The 18,856-nt window shown below is 35.2% G+C and overlaps 1 long non-coding RNA gene across 9 annotated transcripts; it reads right to left on the bottom strand.

Annotated features, from left to right (window-relative positions):
- Positions 1-3,278: 3,278 nt before the first annotated feature.
- LOC110690298 lies at positions 3,279-6,620 on the bottom strand. Of its 9 annotated transcripts, XR_002505067.1 has the most exons (7): positions 6,447-6,616; positions 6,201-6,343; positions 5,477-5,591; positions 5,200-5,264; positions 4,499-4,721; positions 4,309-4,401; positions 3,280-3,417 (listed from the first exon to the last, which is right to left on the bottom strand). It is a non-coding gene; the product is annotated as an uncharacterized LOC110690298 (long non-coding RNA). The 9 variants fall into 9 exon arrangements; XR_002505066.1 differs by having other exon boundaries at positions 3,279-3,417; positions 4,309-4,721; positions 6,447-6,620; XR_002505068.1 differs by lacking the exon at positions 4,309-4,401 and having other exon boundaries at positions 3,283-3,417; positions 6,447-6,607.
- Between the last annotated feature and the right edge of the window lie 12,236 nt (positions 6,621-18,856).

Here is an 18,856-nt window from a genome sequence, read left to right as displayed (position 1 = left end):
GGGGGTATTTAGCTCTCGGTAAGAGGCGGAGGGCTCCGCCCAATTGTCCCCCTTCTCAACTGCGTGAGAAAGTCTCGCCTCTTGCAGGCGGCTGTTTTTCTCTTCTGTGTCCAAAGAAGCATGGCCAAAAGAGCTTGACTCGGAATCGTCCTCTGACGAGTCCGAAGAGGACGACTCCTCCCCTCTCCCGGAGGGGCCCGCCTCCTCTCTTTGAAAAGGAGCAGAATTGTTAACTGTTAAATGGGAAGGGGTCACTATGACTCCTCCCACAGAATTGTCGGCTTTCAGGCCGCCTTGTTTCACTTCCACATCTGGCGTCTGGTCAGATGTTTCACTAAGCGGCACCCTGTGGGAGGAGCCGTCTGAATTTGAGATCCTAGCAGTCTTTTTCGTTCTGGCCATCCTGCTCTGCATAGACACAGATACAGTCGGACTTTGTATAAAGGGCAAAGATGGGTCCGAAAAAGGGCAGGCGGCACTCCTAGTCCTAGGTTCAGTCGTCCCCGGTGACCGGCTGATCACTAACCTAGGTCGTGTCGTGTGCTTCCGTGGTGCCATTTCAAAAAATAAAAAGAAAATTAAGAGTAAGAGAACCGACAGTTACCTGAACGAGTGACGATTGATGAAGTGCTGAAAATCCTGTGCAGTCGGCTTGTCAGAACAGGCGGTAGGCAGAAAAGGTCCAAAATGTCAAAGCAAGTTCAGGGGTCCGAATGTTCTCTCTCAAAGTTCTCAAGTGTGAAAATGACTCAAGACAATCCTCCCTTATATAGGCGAAGTGAGAAGGCGAAGGGTCACTTTCAGAATTCAAAATTTGGGCGGGAAAATCTCTCGTCCTTTCGCCGACTGACACCTGTAGAAGGTCGTCGCCTGTTACAGTGCGACACCTGTCACAGGTAACACGTGACCAGTCACGTGCCACCTGTGAGGGGCAAATGATTAGGGGATTTTGCTCCCACCAATCGGAATGCGCCACGTGGGCCAATCAGGTCCTGCCAAGTGTCCCCCAGTTGGAACTGTCAGGGCTTGCCACGTGGCACGCGCTTATTCGTCCACCTTGGACCTATTATGTCATGACATGTGGAATACTCCATGCCTAATGGAGGAACCGGCCACCCAGGCCCAACTTCCGAGGGAAGCCCAATCAGCCCTAGGTTAACCTAAACCTAGGATGGGCACGTTTCCCAAGGTTATAAATACCTCCCTTAATCCTCATTAAGGGGGATTACGAAAAAACACATTAATTACACACAGTAATAACCGACTGATCTCGCTAACAAAGCAGATTACCTACATTAAACACTCTCACCTAGAGAGACCCAATCACTTTAATTTCCGCATTAATTACTCCTTAATCAAGTACTAACTTGACCGTTGGAGGCGGAGCTCCCACCACCAGGAGTCTCCGTTATTTTGCAGGTACAGGCGTCTGGTTCCAGTCTCGGAATTGTAACTCTCCCGCAGGACATCAGAAAACCCCGAAACAATCATGGCTGCTGGGGTGTGATGAGACTTGTTGGTTTGTTATGTTGCAATACTTAATTGATTTTGAATCTAAGACCTCGAACATCAAGCTTGAACTTCGGAACTCTGAATATGACAATTTGAATATTGTCTTGTCCCGAGCAATCACTTACACGAACAACCGTACATGAGGGAGAAATAAGAGACAAATAAAATAAAATAAATAAAATGAAAATAAATAAAGTAAAAATAAAAGAAATAAACTAAAACTATGAATTAAGGACTAAAATCATGAAAAACTAATAAAAACTAATTAAAACCCAAAACGAGTTATTAAAATGGAAAACTAAGCAAATTATATGAAAATATAGAAAGAAAATATAGAAAAAGGACCTAAATCTTATTCTTTTGAGCGCCATAAATGACGCTCATCAGAGTGATGGATCATAGCTAATTGGGAGTTTTTGATTGATTTAGCATTGTGATTAAATTGATTGATTGATTTTTTGTATGTGTGTGATTAGTTAAAGAGTAGCTAGCTTTAATTGTCATGCTAGATTGCATTGTGTGCCTACATTGATACAGACCATTGATTTATAGCTCACATTTATCGATTGAGATTGGTTTGTGACGATCCTAGTAGAGTATTTCGTAGTTGGCGCTACTTAGACCCCTAGGAGATAGCTTGTTGAGCTCTTTTGATTGCATTATCTATCTTCCCTCGCAATACTCATATTGATACAAATTAATGTATGTGTCTATTGCAAGAATATGTGTGTCCTAAATCCCTAGTGTTTGATATATTGATTTATTTTGTGTTTGCTATGTTTGTTTAGTTGAACTTAGACTACCTACATTCATTTTTACGCTTCGAGATAGCTTGACTTTGGCAATAGTTAACTTCCCCCCCATTCCTTTGGGTTCGGCCCTTGACTTGCCTCTATACTTGTATTTAGGTTTGTAAAGTGTTTACAATTTTAGTTTTGACCATGGGAGGATTAGTCAACGACCTAGTCTCAACCCGCGTCAAATACACATAGAAAATTCATCAATAAACTTTTCAACTTGACAAAAACCATTAAAATGATAATAGTTACAAGGATTTAGATACAAATTAATTTGGAATATCAACTTTAATTACACAAATTATTAACCGGATAATTTAAGAACCCCTTATAAAATACCCAATCAAGCCGCATGCAATTCCCAAAAAAAAAAAAAAAAAAAAAAAAAAATCACGAATTCAAGTTAAGATTAACAATTCAAATTAACTTATTGTAGGGAATATTTCAAGCATTATCCCTAGCTTGAACCCCACTGTGATCATGCACTAAAGTACGGTGGCGTCCAAAGGGAAAGAAGATAGAGCAAAAGAGTCGCCAACAAGTTTTAGGAACTTGTAATCCGTTCACTAGGTGAAGGTTACACCCCTTAACGATCCAGGAGATCGTCAACTCCAACAGGTCTGGAACCATGACTGGTAGTTCGGGGATGAAGGTACCACTAGTAGAAAATATCATTTGGCCACCGGTTCAAAACCCCCCTATGCCACCGGTTTTGAACCGGTGGGCATTTGGGGGGTGGCAATAAACAGACTCAAGGCCACCGGTTCAAAACCGATGGCAAAAACTAGTATTTCCACCGGTTAACCGGTGGCAAAACCTTTCCCGCTTTTTTTTGTAAGGGTTATTGGCACCGGTTCTTGCTCAAAACCGGTGCCTTTAATGGCAAAAAATTATAAATTTTTTTTTTTTTTTTTTGCATTTTTTTCACTTAAATTGATGTATAAACACTAATATATATATATAAACTTACATATTTTTATAAAAAAGATGTTGTAATATTACAATTTTCGTCCAAAAAATAAAATAAAATACAAAGTTACACGGCAGCACAGAAGCAGCAGCAACACGGCAGCACAAATACAGCAGCAGCAGCCTTACGAGGCAGTAGCTGCACCAAAACAATCAGAAATTGCAATTAGAAATTAACAATGAATAAAAAACAAAATTGAAACTAAACCTGTAATATTCTTGAGAAATAATGTGGGATGGGACCAAGATAATAATCTTTAAATTAGATAATCAGAGATGGCAACAAGAACTAATACCCTTCAACAAATGTCTACTAATCAATACAATAATGTCCATATCATAACATCTGCTGGACCATGTTTCATATATAAACCATTACATTTGTATTAAAAGCGTATGGTCATACCACCATACAGATATATTTCGATAGTTGTGAAATAATAAGCAACATGGGTTAGCAAGATAAATAATTCCCCATTAATATGATCAAGCACACCTTAAGTTGAACTGTTCACACATATTTCCATGTCAAAATAGGTAGGTACATAAGAAAGGTTCCACAAGATATGTGGCACTCTGGAACTCCAATTTCACCAAAAGCCTCCTTTTCTTAATAATGCCTTCCTCTTTTATACTCGTATGTATCTTAGCAAGAGAACATAAGATAAATGAAACCAAATTGGAATTCTTTACACTGAGAAACACTCTCAAATATTTGGAGAGACTACTATATGCATAATCTAAATATCTCTTAAAAGTAACATTCTCTTTCTCAGATGTCTCCTACAAAAAACATTCCAGTCAAGTTAAGAGGTTTAGGCTACAACTCATATGTCACCAATGTGCATTCGAATATGTTTTTGGCCATATATTTAGCTATTTCCTTGGCAAACTCCAAGGAAAGCAACTTTGGATAACTTCAAAAAACTACAAATTATGTGTGATAACAAGTTTTACACCATGAAACCTAGAGTCACTCACTTCCATTATGCCTATTACAAGATATAAACCATGTTTTGCTTGTCATTACCTAGTATGACAAGGCAAAGAGGAATGTGACAGAGAGATCAGAGACATCGATACAGCAAAACGTGTTGACTGTGCACGTTATTATACTACCAACCTTCAATCACAATAAACAAGGAAATATCTGATCACATGGCCATAGCAAAATTAGAAACTCTATAGATGATGTTGGAAAAGAATCATTGATACATTACAAGCACAAGACAGAAGCAGCAGCAACATGGTAGCACAGATACAGCAGCAACACAGAAGCAGCACCCTGCGAGGCAGCAGCAGCCTTGCAAGGCAGCAGTTGCAGCAACAGATGCACCAGAACAATCAGAAATTGCAATCACAAATTAACAATAAAAAAAATTAAGAAACAAAATTGAAACTAAACCTGTCCTTATTAAGCACACGCCTCGGAAATTACTTTTCCTGCAAAGAAGAAAAATACAGAAAAAGAGACCAATAAGAATAGCACCAAATAAATGTAAGATTAGTGATAGAATCTATTTTCTTTCACTACTTAAACTCTTCAACAACTAATTGAATAAAAAAACACTATGATATTTTTAATTACTATGGAATCAATCTCCACAATAGGTGAAGCATAGATATACACTTATGAAACAAATCACAAAAAAAAAATATAGAAAAACAGATCAGGCAATAATAAAAGAACTGCACTTAGAATTCACAAAATATGCACTTACAAATATGACAATACAAACAAAAATGATAGTTACCAAACAAGCACTTCCAATTCGAAACACCAAAAGTATTACAATTTCAACAAACAAGATCACAGTTGCACCAAATCAAAAGCTAAACAAAAAGCAACAATAATCTAAATCATATCAGATATCACATATTTAAAAATGAAATTACATTAAAAGGTTAAATAAAAACTTACATTCCACCAACTCCTCCAATAACCTCCGAACTAATTGGATGAAATGGAAGCTCGCAAATTCCAACCTTAAAACACCAATCATTCAATAATTTAACAGATACTCAATCATAATAACAATAATAAAAAAAAATTTAAAAAAAAAGCAAAATCTAATTCTAATTCAATCCTTTACGAAAATCCATCTAAAATAAAATTAACATGAGCAGTAATTTATAACCTTAACACCAATTTGAACATTTGAACCCTTTATGTATATGGTGTGGACAAGAAATAAGACCTTAAATATATGAACAGTAATTAATAAGAAAACCCAGAAGCAGCAGCTCTTATCTCGTCCAATTTGAACTCAGTGAAACTCGGTTGAGACACACTTTCATCTTTCCCTCCGTTTTCTACAATCATCCAGAAATCAAAAATATATAAGCATCAAAACCCATCAAAGATTAAACTACAAACAGTTAAACAACATCCACAAACCCAATCTTTGATCTCAAAACATAACAGACCATAACTCCTCCTGGATCAGATCTAGCAACTAAAACCCAATCAAACCCATAATCCCCTTTACTCCCGATTCCAATTTAATCCCATTCATGTAACTTACTATTATTAGCTAACAAGAGGGACAAAATCGAACTCAAAATCAAACATCACATAAAAACTCAAACCCAAACACAGCAACCACATCACAAAATCCAAAATATAACCTTATAACTCAATGAAATCGAAATCAAAATTCATATTATCAGCTGTAAATACCCCCAAAAAAACCCACTAAACACTCAAAAACACCCAGAAAAATGCCATAAAAAATGGAAACATATCTGTCACACGTTAACACAACAACCTAATCAATTCCAAATCAATTCAAACCCAAAAAAAAAAAAAATCAGAATTTCAGTAAATTGAAGCCCGATCTGAACCAGATCCTAACCCTAAAAACACAATTCAGCAAAAAAAAAAAAATCAAAAACAATCGAAAAAATTACAAATACAAGTACCTTATTCTCGGATTTAAGCAGAGGACTCAAGAAGAGATAGAGAGATGGAGTGGGCTGGCGAATCGCGACCACCGTCACCATAATCACCTTGGCGCCTTGAAGAGAACAACATGTCCATCAACCTCATCACAACATAACCCCAACTAATTCAATCAAACGCCCAATTCATTTCAATTGTTCATCATTAATCATAAAAAAAGTAAATAAAAATCAGAAACCCTAGATCTCAAATCGAAGAGCACATACCTTCGTGAAGAATTCCACGACATCTGCAAAGATCTGGCACCAGTAAATAAAAAGACCGTCAATTACGATTATGGCGACAACTTTCACCACCGCCGTCATTCTCAAATCCTAAATTCCACATATATTAAAGAATTTACCGGATTTGGACGTCCACTAGGAGTTTAATGATAGGATATCATTAACTGATTTATCGGATTAGCACGTCCAATAAGAGTATATTTAGAGGATATCGTTACATGTTTTACCAGAGTAGCACGTCCAATAGGAGTATAGGTATAGGATAATATATTAAAGGATTTACTAGATTTGGACGTCCACAAGGAGTTTAATGATAGGATATCATTAACTGATTTATCGGATTAGCACGTCCAATAGGAGTATAATTAAAGGATATCGTTACATGTTTTACCAGAGTAGCACGTCCAATACGAGTATAGGTATAGGATAATATATTAAAGGATTTACTGGATTTAAACGTCCACTGGGAGTTTAATGATAGGATATCATTAACTAATTTATCGGATTAGCACGTCCAATAGGAGTATAATTAGAGGATATCGTTACATGCTTTACCAGAGTAGCACGTCCAATAGGAGTATAGGTATAGGATAATATATTAAAGGATTTACCGGATTTGGACGCCCACTAGGAGTTTAATGATAGGATATCATTAACTGATTTATCGGATTAGCACGTCCAATAGGAGTATAATTATAGGATATCGTTACATGTTTTACCAGAGTAGCACGTCTAATACGAGTATAGGTATAGGATAATATATTAAAGGATTTACCGGATTTAAACGTCCACTAGGAGTTTAATGATAGGATATCATTAACTAATTTATCGGATTAGCACGTCTAATAGGAGTATAATTAGAGGATATCGTTACATGTTTTACCAGAGTAGCACGTTCAATACGAGTATAGGTATAGGATAATATATTAAAGGATTTACCGGATTTGGACGTCCACTAGGAGTTTAATGATAGGATATCATTAACTGATTTATCGGATTAGCACGTCCAATAGGAGTATAATTAGAGGATATCGTTACATGTTTTACCAGAGTAGCACGTCCAATAAGAGTATAGGTATAGGATAATATATTAAAGGATTTACCAGATTTGGACGTCCACTAGGAGTTTAATTATAGGATATCATTAACTGATTTATCGGATTAGCACGTCCAATAGGAGTATAATTAGAGGATATCGTTACATATTTTACTAGAGTAGCACGTCCAGTACGAGTATAGGTATAGGATAATATATTAAAGGTTTTACCGGATTTAAACGTCCACTAGGAGTTTAATGATAGGATATCTTTAACTAATTTATCGGATTAGCAAGTCCAATAGGAGTATAATTAGAGGATATCGTTACATGATTTACCAGAGTAGCACGTCCAATAAGAGTATAGGTATAGGATAATATATTAAATGATTTACCGGATTTGGACGCCCACTAGGAGTTTAATGATATGATATCAGTAACTGATTTATCGGATTAGCACGTCCAATAGGAGTATAATTAGAGGATATCGTTACATGTTTTACCAGAGTAGCACGGCCAATAGGAGTATAGGTATAGGATAATATATTAAAGGATTTACCAGATTTTGACGTCCACTAGGAGTTTTATGATAGGATATCATTCACTGATTTATCGGATTAGCACGTCCAATAGGAGTATAATTAGAGGATATCGATACATGTTTGACTAGAGTAGCGCGTCCAATGGGAGTATAGGCATAGGATAATATATTAAAGAATTTAACGGATTTAAACGTCCACTAAGAGTTTAATGATAGGATATCATTAACTGATTTATCGGATTAGCACGTCCAATAGGAGTATAATTAGAGGATATCGTTACATGTTTTACCAGAGTAGCACCTCCAATAGGAGTATAGGTATAGGATAATATATTAAAGGATTTACCAGATTTGGACGTCCACTAGGAGTTTAATGATAGGATATTATTAACTGATTTATCGGATTAGCACGTCCAATAGGAGTATAATTAGAGGATATCGTTACATGTTTTACCAGAGTAGCACGTCCAATACGAGTATAGGTATAGGATAATATATTAAAGGATTTACCGAAATTAAACGTCCACTAGGAGTTTAATGATAGGATATCATTAACTAATTTATCGGATTAGCACGTCCAATAGGAGTATAATTAGAGGATATCGTTACATGCTTTACCAGAGTAGCACGTCCAATAGGAGTATAGGTATAGGATAATATATTAAAGGATTTACCGGATTTGGACGCCCACTAGGAGTTTAATGATAGGATATCATTAACTGAGTTATCGGATTAGCACGTCCAATAGGAGTATAATTAGAGGATATCGTTACATGTTTTACCTGAGTAGCACGTTCAATACGAGTATATGTATAGGATAATATATTAAAGGATTTACCGGATTGGGACGTCCACTAGGAGTTTAATGATAGGATATCATTAACTGATTTATCGGATTAGCACGTCCAATAGGAGTATAATTAGAGGATTTCGTTACATGTTTTACTAGAGTAGCACGTCCAATAGGAATATAGGTATAGGATAATATATTAAAGAATTTACCGGATTTGGACGTCCACTAGGAGTTTAGTGATAGGATATCATTAACTGATTTATCGGATTAGCACGTCTAATAGGAGTATAATTAGAGGATATCGTTACATGTTTTACCAGAGTAGCACGTTCAATACGAGTATAGGTATAGGATAATATATTAAAGGATTTACCGGATTTGGACGTCCACTAGGAGTTTAATGATAGGATATCATTAACTGATTTATCGGATTAGCACGTCCAATAGGAGTATAATTAGAGGATATCGTTACATGTTTTACCAGAGTAGCACGTCCAATAGGAGTATAGGTATAGGATAATATATTAAAGGATTTACCAGATTTGGACGTCCACTAGGAGTTTAATTATAGGATATCATTAACTGATTTATCGGATTAGCACGTCCAATAAGAGTATAATTAGAGGATATCGTTACATGTTTTACTAGAGTAGCACGTCCAGTACGAGTATAGGTATAGGATAATATTTTAAAGGATTTACCGGAATTAAACGTCCACTAGGAGTTTAATGATAGGATATCATTAACTAATTTATCGGATTAGCACGTCCAATAGGAGTATAATTAGAGGATATCGTTACATGTTTTACTAGAGTAGCACGTCCAATAGGAGTATAGGTATAGGATAATATATTAAAGAATTTACCAGATTTGGACGTCCACTAGGAGTTTAATGATAGGATATCATTAACTGATTTTTCGGATTAGCACGTCTAATAGGAGTATAATTAGAGGATATCGTTACATGTTTTACCAGAGTAGCACGTTCAATACGAGTATAGGTATAGGATAATATATTTAAGGATTTACTGGATTGGGACGTCCACTAGGAGTTTAATGATAGGATATCATTAACTGATTTATCGGATTAGCACGTCCAATAGGAGTATAATTAGAGGATATCGTTACATGTTTTACTAGAGTAGCACGTCCAATAGGAGTATAGGTATAGGATAATATATTAAAGAATTTACCGGATTTGGACGTCCACTAGGAGTTTAATGATAGGATATCATTAACTAATTTATCGGATTAGCACGTCTAATAGGAGTATAATTAGAGGATATCGTTACATGTTTTACCAGAGTAGCACGTTCAATACGAGTATAGGTATAGGATAATATATTAAAGGATTTACCGGATTTGGACGTCCACTAGGAGTTTAATGATAGGATATCATTAACTAATTTATCGGATTAGCACGTCCAATAGGAGTATAATTAGAGGATATCGTTACATGATTTACCAGAGTAGCACGTCCAATAGGAGTATAGGTATAGGATAATATATTAAATGATTTACCGGATTTGGACGCCCACTAGGAGTTTGATGATATGATATCATTAACTGATTTATCGGATTAGCACGTCCAATAGGAGTATAATTAGAGGATATCGTTACATGTTTTACCAGAGTAGCACGTCCAATAGGAGTATAGGTATAGGATAATATATTAAAGGATTTACCAGATTTGGACGTCCACTAGGAGTTTTATGATAGGTATCATTCACTGATTTATCGGATTAGCACGTCCAATAGGAGTATAATTAGAGGATATCGATACATGTTTGACTAGAGTAGCGCGTCCAGTAGGAGTATAGACATAGGATAATATATTAAAGAATTTACCGGATTTAAACGTCCACTAGGAGTTTAATGATAGGATATCATTAACTGATTTATCGGATTAGCACGTCCAATAGGAGTATAATTAGAGGATATCGTTACATGTTTTACCAGAGTAGCACCTCCAATAGGAGTACAGGTATAGGATAATATATTAAAGGATTTACCTGATTTGGACGTCCACTAGGAGTTTAATGATAGGATATCATTAACTGATTTATCGGATTAACACGTCCAATAGGAGTATAATTAGAGGATATCGTTACATGTTTTACCAGAGTAGCACGTCCAATAGGAGTATAGGTATAGGATAATATATTAAAGGATTTACCAGATTTGGACGTCCACTAGGAGTTTAATTATAGGATATCATTAACTGATTTATCGGATTAGCACGTCCAATAGGAGTATAATTAGAGGATATCGTTACATGTTTTACTAGAGTAGCACGTCCAGTACGAGTATAGGTATAGGATAATATATTAAAGGATTTACCGGAATTAAACGTCCACTAGGAGTTTAATGATAGGATATCATTAACTAATTTATCGGATTAGCACGTCCAATAGGAGTATAATTAGGGGATATCGTTACATGTTTTACTAGAGTAGCACGTCCAATAGGAGTATAGGTATAGGATAATATATTAAAGAATTTACCAGATTTGGACGTCCACTAGGAGTTTAATGATAGGATATCATTAACTGATTTTTCGGATTAGCACGTCTAATAGGAGTATAATTAGAGGATATCGTTACATGTTTTACCAGAGTAGCACGTTCAATACGAGTATAGGTATAGGATAATATATTAAAGGATTTACCGGATTGGGACGTCCACTAGGAGTTTAATGATAGGATATCATTAACTGATTTATCGGATTAGCACGTCCAATAGGAGTATAATTAGAGGATATCGTTACATGTTTTACTAGAGTAGCACGTCCAATAGGAGTATAGGTATAGGATAATATATTAAAGAATTTACCGGATTTGGACGTCCACTAGGAGTTTAATGATAGGATATCATTAACTGATTTATCGGATTAGCACGTCTAATAGGAGTATAATTAGAGGATATCGTTACATGTTTTACCAGAGTAGCACGTTCAATACGAGTATAGGTATAGGATAATATATTAAAGGATTTACCGGATTTGGACGTCCACTAGGAGTTTAATGATAGGATATCATTAACTAATTTATCGGATTAGCACGTCCAATAGGAGTATAATTAGAGGATATCGTTACATGATTTACCAGAGTAGCACGTCCAATAGGAGTATAGGTATAGGATAATATATTAAATGATTTACCGGATTTGGACGCCCACTAGGAGTTTAATGATATGATATCATTAACTGATTTATCGGATTAGCACGTCCAATAGGAGTATAATTAGAGGATATCGTTACATGTTTTACCAGAGTAGCACGTCCAATAGGAGTATAGGTATAGGATAATATATTAAAGGATTTACCAGATTTGGACGTCCACTAGGAGTTTTATGATAGGTATCATTCACTGATTTATCGGATTAGCACGTCCAATAGGAGTATAATTAGAGGATATCGATACATGTTTGACTAGAGTAGCGCGTCCAATAGGAGTATAGACATAGGATAATATATTAAAGAATTTACCGGATTTAAACGTCCACTAGGAGTTTAATGATAGGATATCATTAACTGATTTATCGGATTAGCACGTCCAATAGGAGTATAATTAGAGGATATCGTTACATGTTTTACCAGAGTAGCACCTCCAATAGGAGTACAGGTATAGGATAATATATTAAAGGATTTACCTGATTTGGACGTCCACTAGGAGTTTAATGATAGGATATCATTAACTGATTTATCGGATTAACACGTCCAATAGGAGTATAATTAGAGGATATCGTTACATGTTTTACCAGAGTAGCACGTCCAATACGAGTATAGGTATAGGATAATATATTAAAGGATTTACCGGAATTAAACGTCCACTAGGAGTTTAATGATAGGATATCATTAACTAATTTATCGGATTAGCACGTCCAATAGGAGTATAATTAGAGGATATCGTTACATGCTTTACCAGAGTAGCACGTCCAATAGGAGTATAGGTATAGGATAATATATTAAAGGATTTACCGGATTTGGACGCCCACTAGGAGTTTAATGATTGGATATCATTAACTGATTTATCGGATTAGCACGTCCAATAGGAGTATAATTAGAGGATATCGTTACATGTTTTACCTGAGTAGCACGTTCAATACGAGTATATGTATAGGATAATATATTAAAGGATTTACCGGATTGGGACGTCCACTAGGAGTTTAATGATAGGATATCATTAACTGATTTATCGGATTAGCACGTCCAATAGGAGTATAATTAGAGGATATCGTTACATGTTTTACCTGAGTAGCACGTCCAATACGAGTATAGGTATAGGATAATATATTAAAGGATTTACCGGATTTAAACGTCCACTAGGAGTTTAATGATAGGATATCATTAACTGATTTATCGGATTAGCACGTCCAATAGGAGTATAATTAGAGGATATCGTTACATGTTTTACCAGAGTAGCACGTCCAATACGAGTATAGGTATAGGATAATATATTAAAGGATTTACCGGATTTAAACGTCCACTAGGAGTTTAATGATTGGATATCATTAACTAATTTATCGGATCAGGACGTCTAATAGGAGTATAATTAGAGGATATCGTTACATGTTTTACCTGAGTAGCACGTTCAATACGAGTATATGTATAGGATAATATATTAAAGGATTTACCGGATTTGGACGTCCACTGGGAGTTTAATGATAGGATATCATTAACTGATTTATCGGATTAGCACGTCCAATAGGAGTATAATTAGAGGATATCGTTACATGTTTTACCAGAGTAGCACGTCCAATAGGAGTATAGGTATAGGATAATATATTAAAGAATTCACCGGATTTGGACGTCCACTAGGAGTTTAATGATAGGATATCATTAACTGATTTATCGGATTAGCACGTCCAATAGGAGTATAATTAGAGGATATCATTACATGTTTTACCAGAGTAGCACGTCCAATAGGATTATAGGTATAGGATAATATATTAAAGGATTTACCGGATTTGGACGTCCACTAGGAGTTTAATGATAGGATATCCATAACTGATTTATCGGATTAGCACGGTCAATAGGATTATAATTAGAGGATATCATTACATGTTTTACCAGAGTAGCACGTGCAATAGGAATAAAGGTATAGGATAATATATTAAAGGATTTACCGTATTTGGACGTCCACTAGGAGTACAATGATAGGATATTATTAAGGGATTCACCAGATTAGCTCGTCTTTGAGTTGATGATTATATTTTTTTGGTTTGCAAGACTTGAATTTTATAATTGCCGTCTTATCTTTATTCGGTTTTTTATTTATTTTGTTTTGTAACCCTTGAACTTTCTAAGTGCATATTTATATATTCATATATTTATTTGTTTTGTAACAGTTGAATTACTTAAAAATTTTTAGAAAAGGAGAGGTTATTTCTTCAAATTAATTTCAAAATATGAATTCCATGACTAAGTATCACTTTATTTTTCACCAGTTACCATTGTGTACCATTGTTTTACAATTTGTACTACTGTGTAATACTACGTATTACTTTAATTTTCACCCGTTACTTTACGCTCTTTGCCATGTGTCGTGTAAGACAAAAAAAGGTACAGTTGGACAGTCTTCTAGATTCGAATTTGTATTGATAACTAAACCTTTTTCATTACTCCCAATCTCTGTTCTATCTCTTCTGAACTATCTTACCTCCCTCAACCCATTCCCTAATTCTCAAACAATAATGGAGAACCCTGGAAACCCAGAACCCGTTTCATCATCCCCATCTAAGAAGCAGTGCGTTCTTCGTGAATCTATTACTCTTCACCCATTCGAACCAATCATGTATTTTCAACCACTTACTCCAACAACTAACCCCGAGCTTGAGTTTAACAAAATTACTTACTACAAAAACCAGAAAGACCTTGATGAAGGGAAAAAAAATAGAAGATGATGTTATCCGGGCCGAGCTTTGTATGAATGATATACATCGGTTCGCAGATGCCTCTATCATGAGGATGATGAAGCTACCGGGTGGTGAGTAGAAACCAGCCTACCTACCACTCCTTTTTGACATCCAAGGGTACATGAAGCACCGTGGAGTGCAGATGTTTGTTGAATGGATGTTTAAGAACCATTCTTTCGAAGAAGATGAGGTTGTTCCAAAAGATATTGCACCTATATTTGACCTTGTTCCTACTTTTGATGCGGAATCAACGGTCACTTATGCTTTCCCTCTGCTGGAAAAGCATGTATTCATTGGGGCTAAAACCAATGCAACTCATGTTATGAAAATTGCAGCACCAATGACGACAATTCAACTAACTGTATTCTCTGGAGTCACCAATAAAAACGGTATATATTACCATCGTTTGACCGTTTGTGGTGACTTGCCTGCTGACACCAAGCAGCCTGTGTTAGAGGAAGGGTCTTTCTTGGTGTACTGGAATGCAAAGGATGTCCTTAGGCCTTAATTCCTTGAGAATTTCCGTATACTGTATGAGAAATACAAACCGATGTTGGTCATAATAACTGAAGCTCGACCACGACACCTTCAAGTATGGGAGTTGATTCTAAAGTTGACTGGTGCATATCAATTTGAGTCAATCGGTCATTCTGCCGTTGGAGGGGTTGTTCTGCTCTGGAACAAGCTTGCCGAGCCATATTTCAGTTCGAGGAGGTCTTGCTTGACTAGCAACGTGCTGAACGTCGAAATTGTGGTAATTTCCATAATCTATCTAATTAGAAATTTATTTCTGCCTTTTATACACTAATTACACTAATATTTTTTTTTATTATTATTATGATAACTTTTATGTATCACATAATTAAAAATCATTGCAATTGTGGTCTAAATGCATTTAGCGTTATTGTATGTTTGGTAATGATAAGTTTATAATTGATAGGTAAAATTGTTGTTCAGGTGTGCATGTCCAATTAATAATCTCTTTTCTTAATGTTAATCAGTACATTACCTAAAATCGAGTTGTTAATTATCCCATTAATTTGAATTAAACATTTTGTAGAATCGATTTGTTCATTATCCCATTATCTTGTAATTATCCCTGAAATTTTTAATTAACTTTTTATTTATAAAATCGACTTTCTGTTTATAAATATTATTAAATAAATAATATTATTTATGATTTATTAAACATATAGTAATCGAAAAGTTCAATTAGGGCTTACGTGAACGATTTAAAGTTTGAATTTTACAATTCATTAAATAACTAATCATTCATTTTGAATCTAAATTAGGGCTTACGTGAACGGTTTTATTTACTTTCTTGTACTACTCTAACTAATCATTCATTTTGGATTTATTACCACTGACTCTATCTGTGTACTTTTGTAACTGTACCATGTCATCAGCCGGGTCCCGCAATTAATCCCCCGGTTTGGTGCATCCCAGAGAGTGATAGAGAAGGTCGCCCAAAGGATGAGAGTGATGATGATTACGATTACGTTGGAGCTTGGCTATCAAATTCTGGTCTGGATGATGACCCTTCTATCCATGATGAGGGCTGGTGCTAATGTGGAAGAATTGAAGTTGAGGTCTGGTGCCTATTAATCAGTGGGAAGTAAAATCTGTTATTTTAAACATGAACTTTTCCTTGTTGTTATGTGTAAATGAAATTTGTGTCTCGCGCTTTGTTGTGGACTGGTTACTGCCAATGTTGCTTGTTGTGTATTTCCTACTTGGGTATTTATCACACGTGTAAACTCATATTATGGGGTTTTTATGCGTAATTACGGTCTCTTGTTATGAGATTGTGATGCACATGTTATGCTTAATTAAAGTCTTTGTTATTAGATTGTAATGCATGTTATGCTTAATTACGGTTTTGGTTAAGTACATCGGTTGTTATTTTCAATTATTAAAATAAGTGGTTGACACATTGTTTCATAAAAAAGGACAAAATGGTTTCTTTAAACTGTAAATTGTGAAAAAATTTCAATGACAATCAGTAGTTCATTGTTATAACCAAACATATTAATTTATCATATTAAATTATTTAATTGACTTTAAAATAATTTAAATGGCTACAATAAAAGTTATCATATTAATTTATTTAGTTGACTTTAGAATAATTTAAATGGCTGCAATAAAATTTATCATATTAATTTATTTAATTGACTTTAAAATAATTCAATCATTTTAATAAAAAAAAACAATTATATGAGATCATAAAAAATTTAAACGTTAAAATGAATGTGATTATCCTACTTAATCTTGAATGTCATATGATTGGTTTTTCATAACAATAATTTATCTTATTTATCAAAGTTTATCATTCCTTTCTCTGATTTATTTAATTAATTTTTTTTTAATTAGTTTGCAAAAAGTATGACCTTAGTATGAACTTAGTAACACACACTCCCTATTGTCCTAGAATAAACTATTGTCACATGTTAGGTTTTAATGGCCAGTGAAGAATCCATTTACCTTATATTTTTTGCAACTACTTTCGTAAATGGAAATGTTCAATTTAATCTTTTAAAAAGTGAAAAAGTGTATTGGTTTTGAAAAACAATAACAATCATTATGAATACACCAGTTTTTTAAAAAAGCTAAGTCAATCTTAATACTCCGTATTACAATAACCAAATTCCATTTACCCTATTATTAAAATCCTATTATTAAAATCCATTGCCATAAAAAAAAAAACAAAAAACATATCAAATAATCTCATTAAATTTCTTATTACTATATACATACTATAAAATAGATATACTTATTAAATATTATGACTATATATATGGACAAAAAGCAAGTACTATGCATGCCACACAATATTAGTACTGGGATAAGAATTTTGTTTCCCGAAACTAATCCTATACTTTTGGGCCTTTTGGCACGCCTCTTACTAAGGACCAGACAAGTTTTGTTTTTTTACTCCATCCTCCTGAGTTGCTGCTCTGGTCAAACATAATGTCACCACAACTTGTAGTGTGAAATTGGTGTAAATTGGTGCTTGAAAAGTATACTTTACCCGCCATTGGTTCCAAAATTTTTAGTATACTTTACCCGCCATTGGTTCCAAATATTTAACAAAGCCCGCCAAAACCATAATATGGTTATCTCTTCCAGTTCTATATATATATATAATGGTGCAATATACTTGCATTGAGAAGCTCTACTTGCATCTCAAACCATGGCCAAAAATAAATTGTTAATCCCAGTGACTATGATTAAGCCAGTTCACAAAAAAGCCTCTTCGCAAGAATTACTACTCAGACCTATGACACAAATTATGAAAACAAAGGGTTTAAAAATGGTCCGACCTTGTACTCCTAAATCATCGTATGGGAAGGCTATAAGGCGTCCAAAAGGTGTGCTTGGGGTTATTATAAGCCCGATCCTTTCTTCTGATGAGAAGGTTACGATTTCATTACTTGACGCAGCTAGCGCGACACAAATAGTGGCTGGTAATACTAAGCTAGAAGGAGACCTAGTCATCATCACTCCCTCTAATAAGGTCAGTCCTGCACACTTGCCGGAGTTATCAGACCTTGCTTTATTACCAAGGTATGCAAAATATTTTCTAAGGTGGCTAATCAGTAGCCAAGGTGGGAAGGAAGGTTCTGGTTTCGAACATGTCCTACAAAGGGAGGTGGTGGAGGTGGTTGATCCACCTTTAGAAATACCACCAACCATCAAATGTTGTCATTTGTCACTAGGTGATCATCTGATAAAGATTCCGAGTTACAGAAATTACTTCAAAATCTTCAATCTTCAACATCCAATGTATGTGTCAAACACACATTTGCGTAATACCACCAACACCTCCAACATTTTAGATGGAAGAACAATGGAGGTGAAAATTCAAGTTTCTGTGAATGAAGAAGGGGGCTTTTGGAGTAAATTGGGCACAATGGGGTTACGGTACGTGGTATGGAACTGTCGTGATATGGGAAGGCACACATTCCTTCCATTACTGAGGTCACTTATGGAGATGCATATGCCGCATTTCATGATCTTAACTGAAACAAGAGTTTCAATTCCTATGGCCCGCCTCATTTGTGCATATTTGCACCTTTTTGCTGTGCACGGAATCTCAAGGAACGACT

The sequence above is a fragment of the Chenopodium quinoa genome, unplaced genomic scaffold, assembly GCF_001683475.1.
Source record: "Chenopodium quinoa cultivar QQ74 unplaced genomic scaffold, ASM168347v1, whole genome shotgun sequence".
NCBI classification, from domain to species: domain Eukaryota; kingdom Viridiplantae; phylum Streptophyta; class Magnoliopsida; order Caryophyllales; family Amaranthaceae; genus Chenopodium; species Chenopodium quinoa.
The sequence above is the reverse complement of the archived record's forward strand: the minus strand, read 5'-3'. Positions and strand labels throughout refer to the sequence as shown.